Raw genomic sequence first — 12,633 nt, 5'->3', positions numbered from 1 at the left:
TCTAATACATGATCTCATTTGAGGTTTCAGTTTAATAAACATTTTGTAACAAATGATTTCTGTAAAGATGATTAACGCAAAAAAAGCACCCCTTTGTCACGTTTGATAATCCAAATGATTTATTATTAACTGTTATTGCTAGACATAAGCATAAAATAACAATTCATTAAGATAAGTGCTTAAATCACAAAAGAGGCGAAGTAATATAATCATTTGCAAAAGCAGTAATACTGTATGAATAGAATTATTGCAGCAAATGACTGAACAGTTGACGTGGAATAAGCGCCGCAGTTAATTAAGCTGTGCAGTTGACGTGGAATAAGCGCCGCAGTTAATTAAGCTGTGCAGTTGACGTGGAATAAGCGCCGCAGTTAATTAAGCTGTGCAGTTGACGTGGAATAAGCGCCGCAGTTAATTAAGCTGTGCAGTTGACGTGGAATAAGCGCTATAGTAAATTCACAACAAAGCCCTGGAGTCGAGAAGTATGCCGTGCAGTGTTGCAGTCTAGTGCTGGTTGAGTAAGCATCAGTAACCCCATCAGTGGTACTAGCCATTTTTTCCCGTATCCTATCTTATTTAATTATGAAAGCTTTATTTGTTGTATCAGAGAGTGTTGGTTCAGAAGCACTTTTGGTTGAGTGAGTGTTGTGGTTGAGTGAGTGTTGTGGTTGAGTGAGTGTTGTAGTTTGAGTGAGTGTTGTAGTTTGAGTGAGTGTTGTAGTTTGAGTGAATGTTGTATTTGAGTATTGTAGTTGAGCGAGTGTTGTAGTTGAGTGAGTGTTGTAGTTGAGGGAGTGTTGTAGTTGAGTGCATGTTGCATATGAGTGAGTATTGTAGTTGAGTGTTGTAGTTAAGTGAGTGCTGTAGTTAAGTGAGTGTTGTAGTTAAGTGAGTGTTGTGGTTAAGTGAGTGTTGCAGTTCAGTAACTTCTACAGTGGTATTAACATTTTTGATATCCTATCTTATATATCAATAACAGTAAAAGCTTTATTTGTATCAGAGGCTCTAAAAAGATTTAAATCTAATATCATATATTTATTCTCGATAGAATCAAACAGTTACTATCTTGCCAGCTCTATTTTTAATTACAGTAAAAGCTTTTGCAAGAATATTGACATTCTGAATAATATTTTTACCAGTCACTGAACGCAACATTTTATCCGGTAGTTTTTTAATGATTTTGTGATAATAAAGTTGTGGGGAGGGATAATGATGATGCTTGAAATCCATAGGATATAACAATATTACAATATTTGAGTTTTAAGTGTACATGTACATAAATATGTATTAAGCTATGTCTACACTATCAAACTAGTTTGACAAAAAAAGTGTGATGTGCCCAAATATGGTAGTGATATGCTTAAATATGATAGTGCTATGACACCACCATGTCCATATTTTGATAGTGTAGACAGCGCTTAAAAAACTTACCAATAAAAACTCTTATTCCATTAGCACATAACTTTTTAGTAGTTTCAAAACCAATACCAGAAGCCCCACCGGTAACTATAGCAATACGTCCATTTTGCTTGACAACACCTGAAACATTAAAAATCTAAATATTCTAAAATAGTATGTAATTACACTAAGAGTTTCTGAGAAAATATTGTGAGAGGTAAATATTGCTAACAAACAAATTGTTTCATAAATCCTAAATTTAAAAAAATGTTTGGTCTACAGTACAAGGTGTGTAATAACACAAAACAGTTTTAATCACCTCACCTAAATTATATCCAAACCATTTGTTTGTGTATTTTTTTTTTTAAGATTAGAAAGTGTGTATTATTGATTTAATAAAAAATATTATTAATTATTAATTAATCAAGAATGCATCAGTTATCTTTTCATAATCATTGTAGTTTAGCCTGTCTAATTGTAATTAATAAGTGGGTCAATTATTACACCATTTTATTGGACACCACCCCACAGATGCACTAGCTAGGCCTATACCACGCCATGCAGAACAACCGCCTACGACGACGATGAGCGTTTATTTAGATAGGATTAGGAGTACATGGTTGGTGGGAGAAGATTCCAAAACGAACCGTCTTCGCGGCCTAGACTACCTACAGCTGATTTCATCACTACTACCCTACAACTAACACTCTTTTAATTTAAAACATAATGTGTAACCTTTTGCATAACAATGTGGTGTAAAAAGTTGTCGAATTAAATCAAAAACAGCGATCAAATGTACATGTAAAATTGTACAGAACTCCAGGTATATTATGTAGTTGTTTTTTGATAACAGAGAACTATCACTTATGCCATCCTCGTATATAATTAATTTCGTACGGAAAATACATTTAATTGATTATATCATTAGGTAGAGTATCATTCTTATAATTAATTATCAGTAGTATATATAATTTGTTAAATGTTAGGGATATATTTTAAAATAACTATAAATAGATATATAATTACACAAACACGAGATGTTCTTTTCTGCCTGAAACCTAGGCCCTAGCTAGGCCTCCTCCTCTGCTCTCACTTCGTTCGTTTCGCTACCTGATCCGTGCAGGCCTATGCCTAGGCTAGACTGGATATTAAGATTGCAAGCCAAAAAGGTAGATTTAGAAGCATATTTTATTGATTACCCATCATAAGTGTCACCCTTAACAGATAGTTAAGCTATGTTTGTAGGTCATAGCTTATTTTAGACAATATTTTAGCCTCCAAAAAGGGCAGATTAGGCCTAGTGTAGGCCTATAATAGGCCTAGCTAGGCCTAGCCTAGGCCTAGTTAGGACTAGGTAGGCTAGCATCTCCCTACTCTAGAGTAGCCTAGGTAGGCCTAGTACTACTAGGCCTATAGCCTAGGCCTACTACTAGGGCTAGCCTAGTCTAGCTAGAGCCTAGCCTAGGCCTAGTAGGCTACTACTAGGCCTAGGCCTAGCCTAGTACTACTACTACTACTAGCTAGAGGCTAGGCCCACCTGGTTAGGCCCTACTAGGGAACTGGCTAGGCCTAGGCCTACTTACTAGCTAATAAGTAGCTAGGCCTAGGCTAGCCTAACTAGCTAGCTCTATGTATTCTAGTTAGGGCCTAGGCCTAGACTAGTTTATTAGGCCTTAGTTTAGGCTGATTAGGCCTGCCTAGAGTAGTAGGCCTAGTTAAATAAATAGGCATATAACCAGGCTCAGTCTAAACACTCTACAGTAGGCCTATCTATATGAGACCTGTGCTATTAATTATAGGACTAGGCCTAGGGCCTTGCTAGCTATCCAGCAGAATGGTATAGAGAGGCATAGGCCTAGCTAGGGATAGGCTGGGGGGTCATAGACAGCCTATATATATAAAATATTAGTGTGTAAGTTGATTTCATTGCTAATGGCAAGGTATTAGGCCTGTTTATTTTCAGGTTGAAAGCAATGGAAAGAGAGATTCAATTCTACAACAAAAGAGACAAAAGTCAAACTCAAACTGATAATTAACAATGTTTCCAGTTAATTATTTTAATAGATTGTAGTGACCCTAACTACCTTACTGTTTGTGTATGGCTGTAATATTATATTAAATGTCATCACAATTAGTAAGGTTGTGAGGCTTCACAATTTCAAACAAGTCTTCTTATGTCTCTTCTTCATGTGGATGGATTAAAAAATACTGTGAGTATTGTACAGAAGAACAAACTCTTTATATGAATATATCATCATCAATCACAATATCAAATATGATCAGTGTAGTCAAAATTTGATAACTTAGCATGCATCTTATAATATCTACATCATCAATAATTAATATTATTACTCTACATCACATTGTTGGATATGATCAGTGTAGTCATAATTTGATAACTGAGCACGCATCTTTTAATATCTACCTTATCAATAACTATTAATAATATCCTATATCACAATTTTGGATATGATCAGTGTAGTCATAATTTTATAACTGAGCACCCATCTTTCAATATCTATTTTTTCATCAATAATTGTTATTAATAATCTATATCACATTGTTGGATATGATCAGTGTAGTCATAATTTGATAACTGAGCACGCATCTTTAAATATCTACCTCATCAATAATTAATATTAATAATCTATATCACACTGTTGGATATGATTAGTGTAGTCATAATTTTATAACTGAGCACGCATCTTTAAATATCTAAATAATTAATATTAATAATCTATATCACATTGTTGGATATGATCTGTGTAGTCATAATTTGATAACTGAGCATGCATTTTTTAATATCTACCTCATCAATAATTAATATTAATAATCTATATCACATTGTTGGATATGATCAGTGTAGTCATAATTTTGATAACTGAGCACGCATCTTTGAATATCTACCTCATCAACAATTATTATTAATAATCTATATCACATTGATGAATATTATAAGTGTAGTCATAATTTGATAACTGAGCACGGATCTTAATATCTACCTCATCAATAATTAATATTAATATCATATATCACATTGTTAGATGTGATCAGTGTAGTCAGAATTTGATAACTGAGCACGCATCTTTTAATATCTACCTCATCAATAATTATTATTAATAATCTATATCACATTGTTAGATGTGATCAGTGTAGTCATAATTTGATAACTGAGCACGCATCTTTTAATATCTACCTCATTAATAATTAATATTAATAATCTATATCACATTGTTCGATATGATCAGTGTAGTCATAATTTGATAACTGAGCATGCATCTTTAAATATCTACCTCATCAATAATTATTATTAATATCATATACCACATGTTTAGATGTGATCAGTGTAGTCAGAATTTGATAACTGAGCACGCATCTTTTAATATCTACCTCATCAATAATTATTATTAATATCTTATATTACATTGTTCGATATGATCAGTGTAGTCAGAATTTGATAACTGAGCACGCATCTTTTAATATCTACCTCATCAATAATTAGCATTGATATCATATATCACATTGTTGGATATGATCAGTGTAGTCATAATTTGATAACTGAGCACACATCTTTTAATATCTACCTCATCAATAATTATTATTAATAATCTATATCACATTGTTGGATATGATCAGTGTAGTCATAATTTGATAACTGAGCACGCATCTTTTAATATCTACCTTATCAATAACTATTAATAATATCCTATATCACAATGTTGGATATGATCAGTGTAGTCATAATTTTATAACTGAGCACCCATCTTTCAATATCTATTTCATCAATAATAATTATTAATAATCTATATCACTTTGTTGGATATGATCAGTGTAGTCATAATTTGATAACTGAGCACGCATCTTTAAATATCTACCTCATCATTAATTAATATTAATAATCTATATCACACTGTTGGATATGATCTGTTTAGTTTTTTAATATATACCTTATCAGTAATTATTATTAATAATCTATATCACATTGTTCGATATGATCAGTGTAGTCATAATTTGATAACTGAGCACGCATCTTTTAATATCTACCTCATCAATAATTAATATTAATATCATATATCACATTGTTAGATGTGATCAGTGTAGTCAGAATTTGATAACTGAGCATGCATCTTTTATTATTTACCTCATCAATAATTATTATTAATAATCTATATCACATTGTTAGATGTGATCAGTGTAGTCATAATTTGATAACTGAGCACGCATCTTTCAATATCTACCTCATCAATAATTAATATTAATAATCTATATCAAATTGTTAGATGTGATCAGTGTTGTCATAATTTGATAACTGAGCACGCATCTTTCAATATCTACCTCATCAATAATTAATATTAATAATCTATATCAAATTGTTCGATATGATCAGTGTAGTCATAATTTGATAACTGAGCACGCATCTTTAAATATCTACCTCATCAATAATTATTATTAATATCATATATCACATTGTTAGATGTGATCAGTGTAGTCAGAATTTGATAACTGAGCACACACCTTTTAATATCTACCTCATCAATAATTATTATTAATATCTTATATCACATTGTTCGATATTATCAGTGTAGTCAGAATTTGATAACTGAGCACGTATCTTTTAATATCTACCTCATCAATAATTATTATTAATAATCTATATCACATTGTTGGATATGATCAGTGTAGTCATAATTTTATAACTGAGCACCCATCTTTCAATATCTATTTCATCAATAATTATTATTAATAATCTATATCACATTGTTCGATATGGTCAGTGTAGTCATAATTTGATAACTGAGCACGCATCTTTTAATATCTACCTCATCAATGACTATTAATAATATCCTATATCACAATGTTGGATATGATCAGTGTAGTCATAGTTTTATAACTGAGCACGCATATTCTAATATCTACCTCAACAATAATTAATATTAATTGTCTATATATCAATATCGAATATGATCAGTGTAGGCCTAGTCATTTGATAACTGAGCATGCATCATTTTATATCTGCTTCAAATATTAATATTGTCTTAATATAATAAGTGGTTTGAAGGATGTTTGCAGATGGCCTTTTTTGCATTGTAAAGTTTACACTTTAAAATCTGTCAATTTATCCAAAAAGGTCAAACTTTGACCTATTTTAATAAAATCATTTCATGAGTTGTCTTCTTTTATAGTTTTAGTAGTGATAATCAATATTAAGTGGTTTGGATGATGTTTGTGGGGTGTTTTTATAAAGTTTGCATTAAGTTTACATAGTAAAATCTGTTAATTTATCCAAAAGTGTCATTTTTCACTCTAAAAAAATCAAACTTAGAGCTATTTCAATAAAGTGATTTCAAAAATTGTCTTCTTTTATAGTTCTAGTAATGATATAATCAATATTAAGTGGTTTGAATGATGTTTGTGGGGTGTTTTTTTTAAAGTTTGCATTAAAGTTTATGCAATTTATGGTAAAATATGTCAATTTATCAAAAATTGACATTTTTTATCCCAAAAAAGTCAAATCTAGAGCTATTTTAATAAAATGATTTCATAAATTGTCTTCTTTTATAGTTCTAGTAGTGGTATAATCAATATTAAGTGGTTTGAATGATGTTTGTGGGGTGTTTTTTTAAAGTTTGCATTAAGTTTACACAGTTTAAATGGTAAAATCTGTAAATTTATCGAAAATTGACATTTTCACCCTAAAAAGTCAAACTTGGAGATATTTCAATAAATTTATTTCAAAAATTGTCTTCTTTTACAGTTCTAGTAGTGATATAATCAATATTAAGTGGTTTGAATGTTTGTGGGGTGTTTTTTTTAAGTTTGCATTAAGTTTACGCAGTTTAATTGGTAAAATCTGTAAATTTATCCAAAATTGACATTTTTTATCCCAAAAAAGTCAAACCTAGACCTATTTTAATAAAATGATTTCATAAATTGTCTTCTTTTACAGTTCTAGTAGTGATATAATCAATATTAAGTGGTTTGAATGATGTTTGTGGGGTGTTTTTTTTAAAGTTTGCATTAAGTTTACGCAGTTTAAATGGTAAGATCTGTCAATTTATCCAAAATTGACATTTTTCACCCTAAAAAGTCAAATTTAGAGCTATTTCAATAAATTGATTTCAAAAATGTTCTTCTTTTACAGTTCTAGTAGTGATATAATCAATATTAAGTGGTTTGAATGATGTTTGTGGGGTGTTTTTTTTAAGTTTGCATTAAGTTTATGCAGTTTACATGGTAAAATCTGTAAATTTATCAAAAATTGACATTTTTCACCATAAAAAATCAAACCTAGAGCTATTTCAATAAAATTATTTCATAAATTGTCCTCTTTTATAGTTCTAGCACTGTGGATATAATCAATATTAAGTGGTTTGAATGATATTTGTGGGGTGTTTTTTTAAAGTTTGCACAGTTTACATGGTAAGATCTGTCAATTTATCAAAAATTTACATTTTCACTCCAAAAAAGTCAAACCTAGAGCTATTTCAATAAAATTATTTCATAAATTGTCTTCTTTTATAGTTCTTGTAGTGGTATAATCAGTATTCAATTGTTTGAATGATGTTTGCGGGGTATTTTTTAAAGTTTGCATTAAGTTAACGCAGTTTAAATGGTAAAATCTGTAAATTTATCCAAAATTGACATTTTTCACCCTAAAAAGTCAAACTTAGAGCTATTTCAAAAAATTGATTTCAAAAATTGTCTTCTTTTACAGTTCTAGTAGTGATATAATCAATATTAAGTGGTTTGAATGCCGATTGTGGGGTTTTTGTTTAAAGTTTGCATTAAGTTTGCACAGTTTACATGGTAAAATCTGTCAATTTATCCAAAATCATTTTAAAACACAAACTAGGTCAGAAGCTTGTAAAAAGTGAAAGAAGTCATTATATTTTAATATTGTTTGGTCTACCCATAGTTATAGGTAATAAAGATGCCTATCATAGTCAAATGGCAATAACTGATTAGCCGAGACCAATGACATTTAAAACAACTCCTACTTAAAATTCCCTACTTATACAGTACAGCAGCTTTTTGATTGGCTGCAAGTTTAGTTTTCTGTTCGTTCATCAGAAATGGTACAACTAATTATTAATCAATAAGATTACTGGATTCTTTAGTATTTCTGACACATTTCCTTTTTAATTGAATTATTAATGTAATGGAAATTCGTCATAGGCCTATTATAGCAACATATCATTTCTGGAAGAGTATTATTACGGTCTGTATAGATCGATGTTAAAACACACGTCCTCATTTATCAAATTATTCATTCACTGAACATTTATTCTGTTAAGAAGAACTGGGACCCTCAATAGAAGCCAAAGCATGTCTCATGATGGCCCCTACAATACATAGTATTAAGATAAAGATATGGAATATTTTTATTTTTACAACGGCACACATTCATCATAAACGATGCGTTCTTAAAAGTATAAATTTAAACAGCAAACGGATACAAATCAATAGGGTGATTAGGAACAAAAGAATAACACATTTTCAAAACCCATCGACTCGATCTCTCGTATACAGTAAATTTAACAAAATCACACTGATCATATCCAACATTAAGTATTAATAATTATTATTGATTAGGTAGATATTAAAAGATGCGTTATATCAAATTATGAATACACAGATCATATCCAACAATGTGATATATATTATTAATAATAATTATTGATCAGGTAGATATTTAAAGATGCGTGCTCAGTTATCAAATTATGACTACACTGATCATATCGAACAATGTGATATAGATTATTAATAATAATTATTGATGAAGTAGATATTAAAAGATGCGTGCTCAGTTATCAAATTCTGACTACACTGATCATATCCAACAATGTGATATAAAATATTAATAATAATTATTGACGAGGTAGATATTAAAAGATGCGTGCTCAGTTATCAAATTCTGACTACACTGATCATATCCAACAATGTAATATAGATTATTAATAATAATTATTGATGAGGTAGATATTAAAAGATGCGTGCTCAGTTATCAAATTATGACTACACTGATCATATCGAACAATGTGATATAGATTATCAATAATAATTATTGATGAGGTAGATATTAAAAGATGCGTGCTCAGTTATCAAATTCTGACTACACTGATCATATCGAACAATGTGATATAGATTATTAATAATAATTATTGATGAGGTAGATATTAAAAGATGCGTGCTCAGTTATCAAATTATGACTACACTGATCATATCCAACAATGTGATATATGATATCAATGCTAATTATTGATGAGGTAGATATTAAAAGATGCGTGCTCAGTTATCAAATTCTGACTACACTGATCATATCGAACAATGAGATATAGATTATTAATAATAATTATTGATGAGGTAGATATTAAAAGATGCATGCTCAGTTATCAAATTATGACTACACTGATCATATCCAACAATGTGATATAGATTATTAATAATAATTATTGATGAGGTAGATATTAAAAGATGCGTGCTCAGTTATCAAATTATGACTACACTGATCATATCCAACAATGTGATATATGATATCAATGCTAATTATTGATGAGGTAGATATTAAAAGATGCGTGCTCAGTTATCACATTCTGACTACACTGATCATATCCAACAATGTGATATAGATTATTAATAATAATTATTGATGAGGTAGATATTAAAAGATGCGTGCTCAGTTATCAAATTATGACTACACTGATCATATCCAACAATGTGATATATGATATCAATGCTAATTATTGATGAGGTAGATATTAAAAGATGCGTGCTCAGTTATCACATTCTGACTACACTGATCATATCCAACAATGTGATATAGATTATTAATATTAATTATTGATGAGGTAGATATTAAAAGATGCGTGCTCAGTTATCAAATTATGACTACACTGATCATATCGGACAATGTGATATAGATTATCAATAATAATTATTGATGAGGTAGATATTAAAAGATGCGTGCTCAGTTATCAAATTCTGACTACACTGATCATATCCAACAATGTGATATAGATTATTAATAATAATTATTGATGAGGTAGATATTAAAAGATGCGTGCTCAGTTATCACATTCTGACTACACTGATCATATCGAACAATGTGATATAGATTATTAATAATAATTATTGATGAGGTAGATATTAAAAGATGCGTGCTCAGTTATCAAATTCTGACTACACTGATCATATCCAACAATGTGATATAGATTATTAATAATAATTATTGATGAGGTAGATATTAAAAGATGCGTGCTCAGTTATCACATTCTGACTACACTGATCATATCGAACAATGTGATATAGATTATTAATAATAATTATTGATGAGGTAGATATTAAAAGATGCGTGCTCAGTTATCAAATTCTGACTACACTGATCATATCGAACAATGAGATATAGATTATTAATAATAATTATTGATGAGGTAGATATTAAAAGATGCGTGCTCAGTTATCAAATTATGACTACACTGATCATATCCAACAATGTGATATAGATTATTAATAATAATTATTGATGAGGTAGAGTATTAAAAGATGCGTGCTCAGTTATCAAATTATGACTACACTGATCATATCCAACAATGTGATATATGATATCAATGCTAATTATTGATGAGGTAGATAATAAAAGATGCGTGCTCAGTTATCAAATTCTGACTACACTGATCATTTCCAACAATGTGATATAGATTATTAATATTAATTATTGATGAGGTAGATATTAAAAGATGCGTGCTCAGTTATCAAATTCTGACTACACTGATCATATCGAACAATGTGATATAGATTATCAATAATAATTATTGATGAGGTAGATATTAAAAGATGCGTGATCAGTTATCAAATTCTGACTACACTGATCATATCCAACAATGTGATATAGATTATTAATAATAATTATTGATGAGGTAGATATTAAAAGATGCGTGCTCAGTTATCACATTCTGACTACACTGATCATATCCAACAATGTGATATAGATTATTAATATTAATTATTGATGAGGTAGATATTAAAAGATGCGTGCTCAGTTATCAAATTATGACTACACTGATCATATCGGACAATGTGATATAGATTATCAATAATAATTATTGATGAGGTAGATATTAAAAGATGCGTGCTCAGTTATCAAATTCTGACTACACTGATCATATCCAACAATGTGATATAGATTATTAATAATAATTATTGATGAGGTAGATATTAAAAGATGCGTGCTCAGTTATCACATTCTGACTACACTGATCATATCGAACAATGTGATATAGATTATTAATAATAATTATTGATGAGGTAGATATTAAAAGATGCGTGCTCAGTTATCAAATTCTGACTACACTGATCATATCCAACAATGTGATATAGATTATTAATAATAATTATTGATGAGGTAGATATTAAAAGATGCGTGCTCAGTTATCACATTCTGACTACACTGATCATATCGAACAATGTGATATAGATTATTAATAATAATTATTGATGAGGTAGATATTAAAAGATGCGTGCTCAGTTATCAAATTCTGACTACACTGATCATATCGAACAATGAGATATAGATTATTAATAATAATTATTGATGAGGTAGATATTAAAAGATGCGTGCTCAGTTATCAAATTATGACTACACTGATCATATCCAACAATGTGATATAGATTATTAATAATAATTATTGATGAGGTAGAGTATTAAAAGATGCGTGCTCAGTTATCAAATTATGACTACACTGATCATATCCAACAATGTGATATATGATATCAATGCTAATTATTGATGAGGTAGATAATAAAAGATGCGTGCTCAGTTATCAAATTCTGACTACACTGATCATTTCCAACAATGTGATATAGATTATTAATATTAATTATTGATGAGGTAGATATTAAAAGATGCGTGCTCAGTTATCAAATTCTGACTACACTGATCATATCGAACAATGTGATATAGATTATCAATAATAATTATTGATGAGGTAGATATTAAAAGATGCGTGATCAGTTATCAAATTCTGACTACACTGATCATATCCAACAATGTGATATAGATTATTAATAATAATTATTGATGAGGTAGATATTAAAAGATGCGTGCTCAGTTATCAAATTCTGACTACACTGATCATATCGAACAAGGTGATATAAGATATTAATAATAATTATTGATGATGTAGATATTAAAAGATGCGTGCTCAGTTATCAAATTCTGACTACACTGATCATATC

At 29.8% G+C, this 12,633-nt stretch overlaps 1 protein-coding gene across 1 annotated transcript in view; it reads right to left on the bottom strand.

Moving 5' to 3' along the window:
• LOC144843085 (polyprenol dehydrogenase-like) overlaps nt 1–2,224 on the bottom strand; it is a 47,422-nt gene extending 45,198 nt beyond the window's left edge. The window contains exons 1-2 of the mRNA XM_078699774.1: nt 2,134–2,224; nt 1,432–1,539 (exon numbers count right to left, since the gene is read on the bottom strand). The gene's annotated coding sequence lies outside the window, so the exon portion shown is untranslated. The remainder of the gene's footprint in view (nt 1–1,431; nt 1,540–2,133) is intronic.
• Between the last annotated feature and the right edge of the window lie 10,409 nt (nt 2,225–12,633).

This window comes from Antedon bifida, chromosome 5 (genome assembly GCF_963402885.1).
Source record: "Antedon bifida chromosome 5, ecAntBifi1.1, whole genome shotgun sequence".
Taxonomy (NCBI): Eukaryota; Metazoa; Echinodermata; class Crinoidea; order Comatulida; family Antedonidae; genus Antedon; species Antedon bifida.
This window is presented reverse-complemented; position numbering and strand designations above follow the sequence as displayed.